Genomic DNA, 16,942 nt, shown 5'->3' with positions numbered 1-16,942 from the left:
AACATGACCTGAAACCAAAAAAAACTGAACAGAGAGATATGGGCCAGTTTGTTTCAGATATTGATAAGAATAGGATGGTAACTAACACAGAATAGACAGGGCCAATAGACAGTTGAGTGAATCAGTATACAGTTACGACAGAAAGTGTTCACACCCCTCATTCCAAGTAGATTTTGCTCATAAATTAAAAAGTATTGCGAATAGGCTAACAGATGTATGATAAATTTTGTCATTATACTAACACACATCTACATACATTTTCATGTAAATTAAATGACAAATAAACTGTTTATAAAGAAATAACCAAAAACAGGAGGAGCAGAAAGTGTTCGTACATTTCAGAACATGTGAAAAAACTGATATTCCCATAAAAATGTTTAGTTTGGTGTATAAACTACATTATACCATTCCAGAACTAGACACTGGGTCCATAATTATTGGAATTTAGCCAGCAAAACAGTTACTTCTGGAAATTTAGTGCTGTCTCCGTCATTATCGCTTGGTCATCATGGTGAACAGGAAACAACTCTACAGTGATTTAAAAAGCCATATTATTGTAAAATACAAGTCTCGTGTGTCTCTTCCCAGTATTGCTACACAAATTAATGTGCCAAAATCTACTGTTCAAAGAATAATTGCCAAGTTTAAGCTTACAGGATCAACTGCTAGCCTCCCTCGTTCTGGATGCCCCACCAAAATTCCAGAGAGAACCAAGAGAGAGGATCTCAGAGAAGATAGAAGGAACCATCGTTTAACACGTAATGACACACAGAAACTGATAAGGGAAACAGGAGTTGAAGTGAGCACCTCTATAGTTACGAACATGTTATGCTCATCTGGGTTCAAAGCATGCCGTTCTCCTAGAAAATCCGTATTTAAAGCCTGGTATGAAGCATGATTGAGGTATGCAAGAAAGCATGTAGATAAACCCTTTACCTTTGGGAAGAGTATTCTTTGGTCAGGCGAGACTAAAATCGAGCTTTTTGGCCACAATGATGTTCACTATATTTTCTGTAAGAAGGGGGAACGAAATCTTCCAAAGAACACCGTCCCTACAGTTAAACACGGAGATGGCTCGATCATGCTATGGGGTTCCTTCAGTTCTTCTGGTGTAGACAGCCATTACTGAGTCAACAGAATCATGAAAAAAAGAAAAGAGTATGTTGATGTATTAGGCACTAATATCAAGAATGATGCTCGGAACTTACAGCTTGGTCATTGTTGGATCTTCCAGCACAACAATGACCCTAAGCACACATCAAAATATGTGCAATCCTGGTTGCAGAGGAACCATATAAGTGTTCTGGAGTGGCCATCGCAGTCACTCGATCTCAACCCAATTGAAAACGTTTGGCATGAGTTGAAGACCAGGGTTCATCAGCATCATCTGAAAAATTTGCAAGAGTTGGAGGCCTTTACAGAGGACTATGAGGAGAGATTGCACCAAGTAATTCACCTGAAAGGCTACACAACTGACCATTAAAATAGATGCACGAACACTTTCTGCCCCTCCTATGTTTGGTTATTTGTTTATAAACAGTTTATTTATTGTTCCATTTACATAAAAATTTACATAGATGTGTGTTAGTATAATATTTATAATATACTATATTTTCATTTTCCTAATCATGATACTTTTTAAGTTATGAGGAAAAAGCTACTCACAACACAGGGGTACAAACACTTTCTGTCATATCTTTAGATCATACAATTCATATATTGCATAGCTTCAATATGATTCGGGGCAAGAGAAATGGTATACAATTCGGCAGTGAACACAGAAATTGCAGAGGGGATTTTGTGTGCTACAACCAAACTGTAACAAACTATGGCAGAGCCTACAGAGTTACCTGATTTTGAACCATCTGTATATATGGGTATGAATGGATCGTTTGAAAAAAGTTTAGCAAATATAGAGTGATATTTCCAGTTAGGAGTACTGGTCTTCCTCAGATGACTCAAAGATAGGTCACAGTTGGGGACAGTAATTAGCCACAGTTGAAGAGGCCCGATCTGTTGATACTGCTATGCTATTCAAAGATAGACGCAATTTTCTGATTGTACCCAGATACCAAGACTAAAAGGAACAATGGCAGTTTTTCTATTATAAAAAAGTGTGGCCCACTGAGGATGGAAAATTCAACCCCAAGTAGGATGAAGTGATAAAGAGTGAAGTTTAGAAGCATACATAAGAGAAGTTGTAAACGGCAAATATACAGAGGTGACTAGAAAATCAGACTCACTTGTCACATCTTCTCTTACATATATTGTCAATAGACCTCTCTGCATTTTTATACAACATTATTTATAACCACAAGGAAATCAATGTTAGGTATACATGCATAAGAAAAGCTTTAAAGGTGTTTATACCACAGTTAGATAGATAAATTATGATAATTATAGAACATTGTTTAGCTTGTGTGTTTGTTATTGTTGTGTGTCCTTGGGTACATTATTTAGGTAAACAAATATTTAGTGTATTTGGACCCTTAGTATAAAAAGTATGCTTAAATGTATTCTGTTTTTTAAGTATGTCTTTATTATCATTAAAGTAACAAATATATAAAAAACACAAACTTATAAGGTTATACTGAGCAAAGTAATGAATATTAATATAAGGAATTCATAAAGTGTGCTTGTTTATAGCTGGCAGATACAATAACATAAACTACACATTCACCAAATAATTTAGAACTAGTGCAGGATTTTTGACTTGAGTGAAAGGGAAATAGAACAACAAAATTAAGTGTAAATAGAAATATACTCTTAGGAGCTTTAAGCTATTCATGATAAATTATAATTTAGCATTATAAATCACAGTGAATCCAGAAAGCAAAAATGGTGAATCTCTTTTTTTAATGGTGGTTATGAGGTTGGCCAAACCAACAGAATATTTATAGCCCTAAGGTAAATAAATATAGTTTTACCGGGAAAACCATTTGATATTGATTTTGGATACTAGAGATTACTAGAGCAGAATTTGACAATTGTAAGATGAAGAAATTACTCTGCACTTGGAGTAATTGAACACTGACTCGAGGTATTGAAATGACTGGTAAAGTTGAGCAAATTTCCAAAATATACTGAAAGTTACAGTTTTGAAATTTTAATGTTTACATTAGGGTTACGAAATTGGTTGCACCAACAAAGTCCTCATAGTAAGTGTTGAGCCAGTGTGAATAAACTTAAGTTTTAGGTGATGTTTTTACTTACCAGATGTTCTTTCTAATCCTGATTCAATATCTCTTTGATATTCAGTTTCTGTTTTCACATTCATAACATTATAACGCGAACCATCCTGGTCCTCATCATCACTGTAACTGAACTTAGAAATAACATCATCTTGTAGCAGATCACTAGGTTTCTCTGTTTTCACTTGAACATATATGTTCTAGAATCAAACAACAGTTGAAAAGGTTAATAGAAATAACAACTGATTTTATCATTTACATATAGTCTCCACAGTTCACTGATTTAAATCATGATGATATAAGTAGTAAATCTAACATTTCAAACTTAGTTATATGTGTAAATTGTTGCAAAACTATTAAATTACTGACTTCACATCTGATTATACAGTCAAACAAAACAAATAGGAACAAATTTAGAGAAATGGAGTTTTATTTCTTTCAACTGTAGTTCCATATTTTGAATTCACACACAAGATAAGTTATTCTACAGGAAACACTGGTAGTTATACACTTACCTCTGTGCCCAACACACAAGATGATAATTCATTTTACAGGAAACACTAGTAGTTATACACTCACATCTGTGCCCAAAGTATGCTAACTCATATCGACTGGATGCCTCAGGGAGGAGAGAATAGACAATGATGTCACATACACCAGATATGATGATGTAGTAGTTCAACAAAGTGCATGCAAATGGTTTTAGAGAGAGAGAAATTAAAGCCATTTGCTGTGGTCCACTTCAATACATTCTTCACTTTCACATCTCGTGTCAGTCATCGAACATGAGATGTGAAAGTTGTCGACATAGAGTCTGTTCAGTGATGGCATTTATCTTTATACTGAAAAGTGTGACACTCAAAACACAGCTCTGAGGGACCCCAGACATCAGCTACCTCTTGGCCATCAGAGAGTAAGATCGAGAGGGGGCCAGAATTGTAGTGCCCACTGATCTTTCGAATCCTGTCCCATATGACCTTGGAAGTGGTGGTAGAAGATATGCTAGTTGTGAACTTAATCCAAGATTCCTTCTGGCTTTGACGTCTCACCCACCTAGCATGTGCACGGGCGCGTTGGAAAGCGATGTGGTTCGAAAGTGTGGGATATCTACGGAAAGTATCCCAGGCCCGTTTTTGAGCCTTCCATGCCATGTGGCAGGCAGGATTCCACCATGGATGAGGATATCGTGGAAAACGTGTCGAGGTTTTAGGAATACACTGAGCAGCTGCTTCTATAATACAGTCAGTTACCGCTGCCACACAGTCGTCTATTGATGGCTGACTCACGATGGCAGGATCAAGTTCTGCGAGAGCAGTGAAAGTGGACCAGTCTGCCTGATCCAGCTTCCACTGGGGCACGTGGGTAAGGTGACATCAGCCATGGCCAGTCTCTCTCAAAAGTATAGGAAAATGATCACTGCCTAGTGGGTTATTGTTAACCCTTCATGAAAAATGGGAGAATAATGAAGGGGAGCAAACTGAGAGATCAATAGCGGTAAAGGACTGACTAGGTGTGTGAAAATAAGTGGAAGAACGAGTATTGAAAAGAGAAAGATTGTGATCAGAGAGCATGCGCTCTACAGAGCAACCCCTCCTATCAATAACAGCACTTCCCCAGAGGAGATGATGTCCATTAAAGTCCCCCAGGATTAGAAAGGGAGAAGGCAACTGTTCAACGAGAGCATCAAGGTCTGATTGATCATATGTCTCTCCAGGTGACATATAGAGAGAACAAACAGAGATGGTATGACCCAAGGAAACATGGACAGCTATGGCCTCAAAGGATGTGTTGAGTGACAAAGACAAGGTGGGCACATGCTGATAAACCAACAGTGCCACCCCTCCATGTACTTGTCCATCACACAGCCTGTCATTTCTGTACAAAGAAAACTGCCGAAAGGTGACTGTATCGGCAGGTTTCAGAAATGTTTCTTGTAAGGAAAGACATACAGGATGGTAGGAAGCAATCAGTGTTTTGATGTCATCAAGATTAGAATGTAAACCACGACAGTTCCATTGTATCAAGGTGGCCATTTTTAATGACGGGTAGGCAAAGTGACTGGAGAACCCTTCTGTTTACGACCACGTCTTTTTTCCTTACTGTCCTTATTCGGAGGAGATCTATCAACCTCCATGGATCCTGCCCTGGGTCAATTGGGCAGGTCTTTGTTATTGAAAGGGGATTCCAGTGACTAAGGACGCGAACGAATGATTGTTTTGCATCTTGGGGTGGGAGAAGAAGATGTATCTGAAGAAATGCCTGTATTTGAAACCAAAGAATGTGGATCTTGGGGTTTGTTGGAATGTACGGGAGGAACAGAGATGGGTGTAGAAGTTGATTCATCAACCTTTTTTAACCATGGAGGTCAAAAGGATTTTTGTTTGTTTTGAAAACAATTCTCTTGGAGGCACAGAGAGATATGTCTGCACTCCCACTGTAGTTGTGCTATTGTCCTAAAAAGGATACTTAATTAAATATCATGTGCTTTCACTAGTTTGTCTACCTTATAACCATGTTCTTGATAAAATAGGTAATGTCACTAACACAATTTTTTAAAGTTTCATTGGTGCAACAAAAGGTGTAGTCTACAAGACATATCTATCCTTCACATGAAACCAGTTTATAAAGAGGGTTCCTATAAATTCTCATAAAATCCATTCATCAATGTGATTAGATTTAACTCTATAATCTTGCACTTTACATAAAGATACAGAAAGCTAAATGTATATTTATGAAATTATCTATATTTGATGATACACTAGGAAATTATTTTCTGTTTACAAGTTGCTGCTTACAGATCTACAACTCACCTCTGTTGTTTAAAACTACCACTGTTTACAAATACACCTCACCAAAATCTCTATTAGACTAATTACTTAATGTTTTAATATCTTAAATTTTAACAAATTTATTACAAGACTTGTGAACATTTAGTAATGTTCACTGCAGTAACAGAAATACATTAGTAATATTATCACACAGTTCTCCTTGTGTTACAGTTACCAGTACAGAAATACATTAGTGGTATTATCACACAGTTCTCCTTGAATTACAGTTACCTATGTTCTTATATAAAAAAATAAGAGGTATCTAACAGAGACAGTAGAAAGTTATTCACTTTTAAAGTAGTTTTATAATCAACAACAACCTTATGACAGTAAATATGTGTATAATGCTGAACATTGTCCCTACAGTGTTATTTTTGTCAGTGAAAAGAAATATTTCTATGAGAAATAGTTTGGATGACATCCTCACGTCCAAGCAAAATTGCACACAAACACTGAGATAATCAGTTTCCTTCCTATAAATATATAAAATAATTGTGTTCAGTCTACACTAAACGTACGATGACTTTAAGTTACACAAACGTCCAAACAAAGATGCTGGACAAGACCTTTGGTCAGTGTCCTAGCTCATAGTGTTGGCTTAAAATGCATCAAATTATCAGTAAAACCATTATATAAAGTATATAACTTTGGATGTGACATTTCATGCTGACCTACAAACTTAAAAACAAGAAAATTTCCTAGTTTATCAAGAAATATTAATAATTTTATAAATGTACATTTAGCTTTCTGTATCTTTATGTGCAAGACACTTAGAAATGAATCAAATCATGTTGCTGAATGGTTTTTATGTTAGTTTATAGGACAGTCTTTATCAACTCTATTCATGAAAATGAGAGGTGTCTTTTCTTGTAGACCATACCTTTTGTTATGATATTACAAAACTTACAGTAAAAAAATTCTATAGAATTTGTAGAGAAAAATCAAGAACATAAAATTAGAAAAAGAAAACACTTCCTCATTTGATGAAATATTTGACCAATATTTAATTTCAGTCCATATTTACCTGAAACATGGTAATAGTTACAGTGGGATGGCTATATTATCATGGTCTTAAGATCCATGATGTTTGCTATAGGTTTGCAATAAACAATGTCCTTATATTACCTTCAAAATAAAAAATCTAGTGATGTGTCATCTCGAGAATGCAGGGGCCATAGAATTGGTTCACAAGTCTATTTTATAGATCAAAAGTAGAAAAAAACTACTTAGAAACATAAAATAATTTCCCAGTGTAACATCAAATACTGTGAATTTCGTACATGCCATTTAGCTTTCAGTATCATAATGTAAAGTGGAAGATAAATTTAATCATACTGATGTTTTTTCTATGAATTTATAAGACACTCTTTACAAAATGATTTCATGAAACAGATAGATGTGTCTCTTCTTGTAGACCATACCTTTTGTCATGAGATCACAAGACTTGAAGTGTATCATGGTATTGAGAAATGTTCACTCTTATATTCACAGTACTTATTTTTGCAATGATAGAGTGATCTTATATACTATTTACTACATTCTAATACCATGTTAATCTAAATCATACCATTAAACTGACTGCTTCCACTTAGTAGAACTAGCAAATCAACTTTTAGTCAACTTCATTTATCATTTCCACCAATTATGCCTGTTTAGAAATGTGTTCTCCACTAATGAAAGTAGATGGGAAAACAAGGAAAGGCTTTATCTTGAAAACCTTCTTGTGATGTTGGTCATTCCAATATACAGAGAAGGCAGGGCTGTGACACTAGGAGATTAGATGACTTGTGATATTAGCAATGTTCTTCCCATAATTACCAACATGGTTGGAAATAAAACTGAACAGTGATGGACAAGAAGGAACCACGTAGTTGTTTACCATAACACACAGCAACACAGCCAAAAAAAAAAAAGAGTTATCTGATTTTAAACCACCCATAAAAATAAAAACAGAAGGATGGTTGGAAAGTTGAGCAAAAAACTGAAGTCTGTACTTTCAATCAGAAGTACATAAATAACTGGGGATGGTAACAGTCCATGGAGGAATAAACTGATCATAAAATACATCAATATCACCTATTGCTGACCCAGTTCAGTCAATTATACCTGGATAGTAACACTGAAGATAAGAACAGAGATCATCTATTTCCAAAAACAAAGCCTACTAAAGGCATGATGACACAATGACAGGTTGGATTCAGTAGTGAGACTGAAGCTTAGCAGTATGACATAAAGAAAGGTTCCAATATTTAATGTTAAGTGGAAGTCTATACAACTAAATGTATACATCCTGGTCCAATGAAGAGAAGAATGCTCTGATGTAAAATGAAGATTTTGGTGATGAACAGAGTCCATGGTTCAACCACAGACCAGACATCTAAACGTGTAGAAATATCCAACTATATTATAGAGATAAATCATCAAAGTAAACTTACAAAACAACCCATTTCAATAGTGTGTAAACAACCCTTATAAAAAACACTGAACATTTGGTAGGATCTGATAACACCAACACAGAGAATGTAATGTTAAGTTCCACTCTTTATGTGAATGATACATTTTAGTTTACTTTTATTAGCTAAGCATGCATGTGAAGTGATCAGTCCACATGTACAGTGTTTGTCCAAAAAGAATGAGAAACATACAAATTGTACAAGATTTGTGTTAAACACTGAATTCTACACATTCACAATATCTTATTAAACACCAAATCTCACACATTTCCATTATGTAGCAATGTCTAATCAAACACATTATCCTACATGTTCTCACTGAATTATAAACAGCAGATAACATCTGATTATAACTGAATTTTATACATACACAAAACATATCTGATTATAACTGAATTCTGCACATACACATAATATAATGTCTGATTAAACATCAAATTCTACAAATTCTCATCATGTCTAACTAAACAGTGAATTCCACATGTTGACATTGTTTAGCAATGTCTGATTAAATACCAAACTCCACATGTACAAATCGTATATCAATGTCAAATTAAACACCAAATTCCTCAACTACATATGGAGTAACAATGTCTGAATAAACACAAAATTCTGAACATTCACATAATAATGTAATGTCTGATTAAACACAAAATTTTGAACATTCACATTATAATGTAAGTCTCATTGAACACTGAATTCTCCACATTCATGTTATACAACAATGTCTGATTACACACTGAGCACACCAAATGATATTTAATTAAATGTTAAGTCTTTTCCATCAGACATACAAGTAAACCCAATTCCCTCACAGCTTTGTTAATGATATTATTCACCCTAAGACAAATAAAAGTAACAGAAGTCAAAGAGATAATGTTACACTTGTAACATCTTTTAAAATCTTCCCGTGATCTGTTCTGTATTTTACAATTTTTGTTAATTGGTTAAAAGTCGTAACTATCTTCATGGTCCATGACTTATTAGAGAGAAAATGTAGAAATAGCAGTTCTTTAAGGGATTTTTGTATATGTTACTGCCCATCTTACCATCCAACAGAGTTGCAGAAGTATCTAGAAATTGTATGTACTCACCAGGTAAAGAATGTTAAAAAATAAACTTGATATTGTGAACCTGGCTTAAGAATTAATGGAATAGAATTAGACTTGGCTTAGTAAATGACCAACAATAATTAGGCTTTTCAAACCATTATTCCAAATCCTATAAATATCTTCAGATATTCAAAGGTAGCCAAGACAAAAGATACTATTCTGAACCAAGTGTTCAGTCTCAGGTTACTTTGGTCTTGGTGACATATATGAAAACTAAAATAAAGACTACAGCCATCATGTTACCCACAGACAACCCTTTATTCTGAATGTAGATTCATTCTGTAAAACAATATCCAGTACTGGATACTGGCTGTTTATATAATATGTTTACATTTCTAAGTTACAGTACATCAATTTTACTGTATTGACAATATCACAGCTGTAATAAGTTTATTCACAACAATGTGGCAAACTTATAATGAACTTCTTCAGCTTGTGACTACAAACATGTCATTACTAATTATATAACAAAGTCCATAAAGACACAGTTACACTACATAATATCTTTAATAACACAACTATAAAAAGTTTAATCACCTCACTTTTATCTGATGTTACATCACACTTTTCTTCTTGCTCCTCTCTTGTTACATCAAACTTCATAACTGTACACAGAGAACTTTCTTCTAATGAATCAACTTCTCCTGGAATTAGAAGTACAAAAATGTACATAAGAAGATTCAAAATAACATCTCTATTACTCAGTCAAACAAAATTCACATAATATAATTAGGATAACATGTCACTTCTCTAATCTCTTATGTGGTAAACCAATGCACAGAAATGAAATACTTTCAACAAATGTCAAGTTCTGATAATACACCTGAACCACTATGTGCATTGTCAGTTGTAGACCCATATGGATGTTAAACAGGTAGCCAGGGTAAGTGAGTAAAACATTTCCTTACACCTGGTAGAAGAAAGTTCTCAATGAAGAACAGTAATTACGTAAACAGTAAACATACTTCTGGAGTTAAAATACCATCAACCAAAACTAATACAACGAGAAATGTAGAGAAGCAGTTGAGTTAACAGTTACCCAGAAAGAATTATAGTAAGATGGTCTTTGGAAAGCAAAAGTCACTGCAATGCATATGTGCAGATTATATGCTCAGGATGTTCATATACATGGGCTTTAGTTTCTTACAAATTAGGAAGTTAAATTATTGATAGAATACAAGTTAGATTATCAAATACAAAATTTCAATAATTTCTATTTGCTGATATATTGCTACATTTAGTAAATCAAACACAGTGGCCAAACCACTTCTATGTATTTTTGGAAATGCTTGCTTACATACACTTATTCCTGTCTATTATATGCTATCTGGCAATTGAAAGGTCAGAATGACCCCACATGATTCTCCAAGCCTCTACAAAGTATTTACATGGGAAATCCTTTCTTTTTATGTACATTCTAAGTGTAATCTTCATTTGTGTACATTTTATGTACAGAAGGTTACTGAGCTTTTTTTAAAGACACAAATAGAGCTTTGTTACTAAGCCTAGTAATTCATAATGGATTTCTGTGGTATTATATCATAATTTATGATTTTCTGTTATTTTACAATGTATATATAAATATTCTTTTACATCATTCATACACAATTAGCAAGGAACGGCAAGTGACTACAAACGATGTAACACCTGACAATAGTACAGATCATTGGTTTCTAAATTTCTTTATTTACTATTAATTAACTTCTGTAATGTTAATCAGATACTGCTGAAAGGTCAACAAAATAAGTTTTATATACATATACAATGTTATGAGATTTAAGTTGTTTAAACTAAATATTTGTGGTTTCTTGTTATAACATGTAGTAATTCCAGAACAGAAGAGCATAATTTGTATCTATTTCCTAATTGTTTATGGTGGTTACAAGGTCAGTTGAACTAAACAAGCATATACTGAGGTACAATTGTGAAAATAAAGGTAGAATATAATTTTTTTTCTCTAAAGCATATGAGAATTATCTGGAGGATATAAAAGAATTATAATAATTCTGCATGTGAAATTTGACAATTTTCTAATGCATAAAATTATTTTTAATTTTTAAATCAAAATTACTTCACATGTTGGACATTCAGCAGTTGAAACTCTAAGATGAACAAGCAAAGCAAATAATTCATTAAAAATGTTCAGACTTAATTTTATAATACGATACAATAAGTATGAATGCCTTGTGATGTTTACTAATAAACTACAAAATTTATGAATATATGTATACATTTTAAAACATCACAGTGTACTAACTACCTGTATCAGAAGGGTAAGCATATGGCTCACAGTATAACTGCTTTATGGATACTTTCAGGAATATGGACTGTATTAGAAGGGTAAGCACGTGGTTTACCCTTATCTTAACTGGAACTATGAAATATCCACTGCAGGATAGATGTCACATTTCTAACATCTCAAAATGTTATGCATGGATGTATATGCTGAGGTGGAAAACCAACCATATCATCTACTCACCCCCAGAGGACATCACTCTCTGAGAGAGTACCATCACATAGGATGGAATAACATGTATGACAGCCGTAATTTATTAAAATAATTTAAATGTAAATTAAATAAAAATGTAAATAATTTATTTTAATTGTCAGAAACTCAATGTGACATTACAAAGTCATGAGAAATAATATAAAAACTAGGATTTTGCCATTGTTAAATTTAACCAATATGTTAAAATAATCATTCTATGATACTGAACTCTATCATTAGCATCATAGTAATACAGTAAACTACAATACAGATAGCTAACAAAGTACATTCTGAAAGGTTCTTTGGTTTGTTATGAAAGTATTTGTGCTACGCCAAATACAAGTTGTAAAAAATAATCTTTGGGGTAATACGAGTGATACAGACAGGGTTTGTATAATATAAAATGTGATAGCAGAAATGTGTTAGTACTATAGTGTAATAATCTGATTTTGAAATATATGAGCAATTCATATACACTCTCATATCTAAACTTTTATTATATAATTTTCTAAATGTTCTTAGATGCAGTTATTAACAACATCAATATTTTTCTTACTTATGTAATTCTGTACGAGTTACACTTTTAACTGCTAAACAATCCACTTGATTCTACTTTTAGCAACTAAGATGGAGTAGATGAAAGTGAAATCTAGCAACTTCGAATGATGAAAACTGTTCCAGATGAGGCTATGTTTTGACCTTTTTAGGTCATCTTCAGGTTAACCTGTTCTCTGCTCTATTTGAAAAGTGTTAATACCCATACAAGTCATCCTGAGATATATTTTTAATTCAAGTGGGTTTCCCATCATCACGAAGGGAAGTGGTGGTGGTGGTGGAGTTGATGTTTTATGGCACAAAGCAGCTAGGCTATCTGCACCAAACATCTTGTAAAAAGTTAAAATTAAAGTAAATTTAGTAAAAGTCATAAAAAGAAATTAAGGTCAAACAAAACATAAATAGCATAAAACCAATGTTTACATTTTGTCTACAACGTTAAAAGAAAAACTACAATACAAGTTGTAAAGAACTTTCTGTAGCATAATTGTAATTATCATAACTTGCCAGGAAGACTAACAGGTAAGTACAAAAACCACAGTCAGCCACCTGAAGTTGGCCTTTCCAATCCTGGCTCTGAGTTATTTGACATTATGGCCATTTTCAAAAAGTAAAGTAACAAAAGTTTTAAAAGACTTGTAGCAAAATTTTAATACTAACTCACCAGGATGACTAACGGGTAGTTCAAACAGCAGCATTAGTAACTAGAAGTTAGCCTTTCTGGTCCTGGTTGAGTTATTTGACAATATGGCCATTTTCTAATTTAAAATCAAACTAGATGGACTGATTCTTAAAAGGAAATCACATTAAAAAAGGTCTAATGTATAAATTAAAAAACTTAAATGGCATTCAAAAAATTAATGGCCTTTAAAAAAACTAAAAACATTACCAAGGTGGACAGTGTCACCAATAACACTAACGTTAAGGACAAACCTTGGGACAAAACATGTTTAAAATGGTGCCGTTGTCGAGAGTCATAATGACAGCAAGAAAGTAAAATGTGGCTTATTTTGACATGAGTGTTACACAAGCTACACATTGGTGCATCAGTTCCAGATAAAAGAAAATGAGTTAAAAAACTGTGACCATTGCATAGTCTAGTCAGAACAACTTCCTCTTTCTGATCCTTTCAGAAGCAAGACAGCCAAAGTCCAATATAGGGTTTTATTTGGAAAAACTTGTCGCATTGCTCACTCCAAGTTGACTGCCAGCTGGCATGGAGCTGAGCCTTGAATACAAAACCATAGTCCATGTATGGAACAGGTACAGCAGTGATAGTGCCAGAGCAGATAGATTTAGCTGCAGTGTCGGCGAACTCATTCCCACGAATAGCAATGTGGCCCGGTACCCAGAAAAACATGATAGAAGTAGATGTTAAAGAGAAATGGGCCAGTTGGTTTTGAATATCGGCTAGAGCAGAGTATGAACAAATGTGAAGCGATTCCAGGGCCAGTAGAGAACTAAGCGAGTCAGTATAAATAGTGCAGTTTGAGTACTGCTTAGCTTTATGTGATCCAGGGCAAGAGAAATGGCATACAGTTCAGCAGTGAACACAGAAGTTGTAGAGGGGATTGTGTGTGCCACCTCCAAACCACAATAAACCATGGCAGAGCCCACACAGTCACCTGATTTCAAAGCATCTGTATATATAGGAATGGAACAATGGTTCTAAAGATGTTCAGCAAATAGCAGACAGTATTTCCAATCGGGAGTGTCTGTTTTTCTCAGATGACTTAAAGTTAAGGCACATTTAGGGGCTGTAATAAGCCATGGCAGGATGGGCTAACCAGTGGATATAGAAATGTTATCCAAGGACAGACCCAATTTATCCAACTATGCCTGGATACAAAGGCCAAAAGGAGCAATGGCAGATCATCTGTTCTGAAAAAGTATGGCCCACCCAGGAAGGAAAACACAACCCTAGATAGGATGCTTTGGTAAAGAATGAATTTTTTGAAGCATATAGGAAAGAGAGTTGCAAATGGCAGAGATGCAAAGAAGGTTCATGAGACTCTACATACAAGCTCTGAACTGGGGAAGTGCAAAAAGCCACAGTGTAGAGCTGAAGTCCTCAATGATGAATGGGAGCCAGTATCTTTAAGGCCAAAGTTCTGGCAGAGCCATAGACCAGTGATCCACAGTTGAGTTTCTTTTGAATAAGAGCATGTTATATCTTTAGCACAGAATATCAATCTCCTTCCCAAGTGGTGGAAGAGAGGACACGGAGGATGTTTAGTGCTCTTGTACATTTGATCTATAGCTGCTTGATGTGTGGTATAAAGATCAGCTTACAGTCAAAGATAAGCCCCAAGAACTTTATCTCAGAGACCACAGGCAGCACAACTTCACCAACACGGAGTTCAGGATCATGGTGAATACCCCGTTGGCAGTAAAAGTGCATGCAAATGGTTTCAGAGAGAGAGAAGTTAAAGCCGTTTGTTGTAGTCCACTTCAGTAAACAATTGAGGGTAGTTTGTAGCTGCTGCTCAATATCCCTCATGTTTGATGACTGACATGAGATGTGAAAGTCGTTAGACATAGAGCCGTTTGCAACATTGAGAGGGAGTTGTTCAGTGATGGCATTAATTTTTATGCCGAAAAGTGTGACTCTCAAAATACAGCCCTAAGGGACTCCAAGTTCCTGTAGAAAAGAACGGAAAAGTGTTGAACCCACACAAACTTGGAATCTCCTGTCCATTAAAAATTTTTAATAAAAAATGGGCAAATGGTCACACAACCCATATATATGGAGGTCTCACAAAATGCCATACCTGCATGTTGTATCATAAGCCTTTCCAATGTCAAAGAATATTGATACAAGATGTTGTCATTTGAGAAAGGCTTCTCTGATTGACATTTCAAGTCAAATCAGATGGTTCACGGTGTAGCGCTGTCTTCAGAACCCACACTGGGTGGGCAAGAGAAGATTGTTTGATTCGAGGAACCAAACAAGATGAGCATTAAACATCCTCTCTTAGGTCATACAGAGACAGCTCATCAAAGTAACTGGACAGTAGTTTGAAGGAATATTGGGATCATTCACAGGCTTAGAGAAAGGTAGGACAATAGCCTGTCACCAGGCATCAGTAAAAACAATCTCCTGCCAGATCCTGTTAAAAACAATCAGAAGAATAGCAAGAGAAGCAGGAGATAGATGGTGCAGCATTTCATAGTGTATATCATCTGGTCAAACTGATGTACTGCCAGACTGATGAAGGGTCAGTTTGAGTTCCACCAGTATAAATGGACGATTATAGTCATAGAGACAATCAGCTCGAAAGGAAAGAGGTGATCTCTCTGCCTGAGTCTTGATGACTAAGAAGTTGGAGGAAGAAGTAGAAGTGCTAGATACCCGGCAAAAGCTTTCACCTAGAGTATCGGCAATGCTCCAGGTATCAGCTACTTCCTGGCCATCAGAGCGCAAGATCGAAAGGGGAACAAAATTATATTGCCCACTGACCTTTCTAATCTTGTCCCATATGACTTTGGAACTGGTGGAAGAAGATATGCCAATTGTGAACTTAATCCAAGATTCCTTCTGGCTTTGACGTCTTACCAATCAAGCATGTGCGCAGGCCTGCTGGAAAGCAATGCAATTCAAAAGTGTGGGATATGTATGGAAAGTATCCCAGATCAATTTTTGAGCCTTCCATGCCATGTGGCAGCCAGGATTCCACAATGGACGAGGATGTTGTAGAAAACGTGTTGAGGTATTAGGAATACATTGAGCAGCTGCTTGTACAATACAGTCAGTTACTGCTGCCACACAGTTGTCTATTGGTGGCTTACAGATGATGGCAGAATCAAGTTTTGCAAGAGCAGTGAAAGAGGGCCAGTTTGCGTGATCCAGCTTCCAATGGGGCACGCTGGGTAGGTGGCATCGACCACGGCCAGTCTCTCACACTTATAGGAAAATTATCCCTGCCTCATGGATTATTGTCAACCCTTCATGAAAAATTGGAAAACAGTGAAGGGGAGCAAATTGAGAGATCAATAGCAGTAAAGGACTGACTAGGTGCATGAAAATAGGTCAAAGAACCAGTATTAAAAAGAGAAAGGCTGTGATCAGAGAGCATACGCGCTACAGAAGGACCCCTCCTATCAATATCAGCACTTCTCCAGAGGGGATGATGTCCATTAAAGTCCCCCAGGATTAAAAATGGAGAAGGCAACTGTTCAATGACAGTATCAAGGTCTGATTGATCATATGTCTCTCCAGGTGACATGTAGAGAGAACAAACAGTGATGGTATGACCCAAGGAAACATGGATGGTTATGGGCTCCAAAGGTGTGTTGAGTGGCAAAGACAGAGTGG

General features: G+C 35.5%; 1 pseudogene across 1 annotated transcript in view; it reads right to left on the bottom strand.

Annotated features, from left to right (window-relative positions):
• Positions 1–16,942, bottom strand: part of LOC143240462 (uncharacterized) — a 77,156-nt pseudogene that overhangs the window by 55,239 nt on the left and 4,975 nt on the right. Inside the window, exons 4-5 of the transcript XR_013021769.1 lie at positions 10,122–10,228; positions 3,214–3,391 (exon numbers count right to left, since the gene is read on the bottom strand). The product of XR_013021769.1 is annotated as an uncharacterized LOC143240462 (transcript). The remainder of the gene's footprint in view (positions 1–3,213; positions 3,392–10,121; positions 10,229–16,942) is intronic.

The sequence above is a fragment of the Tachypleus tridentatus genome, chromosome 13, assembly GCF_004210375.1.
Source record: "Tachypleus tridentatus isolate NWPU-2018 chromosome 13, ASM421037v1, whole genome shotgun sequence".
NCBI classification, from domain to species: Eukaryota; Metazoa; Arthropoda; class Merostomata; order Xiphosura; family Limulidae; genus Tachypleus; species Tachypleus tridentatus.
Note: the sequence above shows the minus strand (reverse complement) of the source record. Positions and strands in the feature narration are given on the sequence as shown.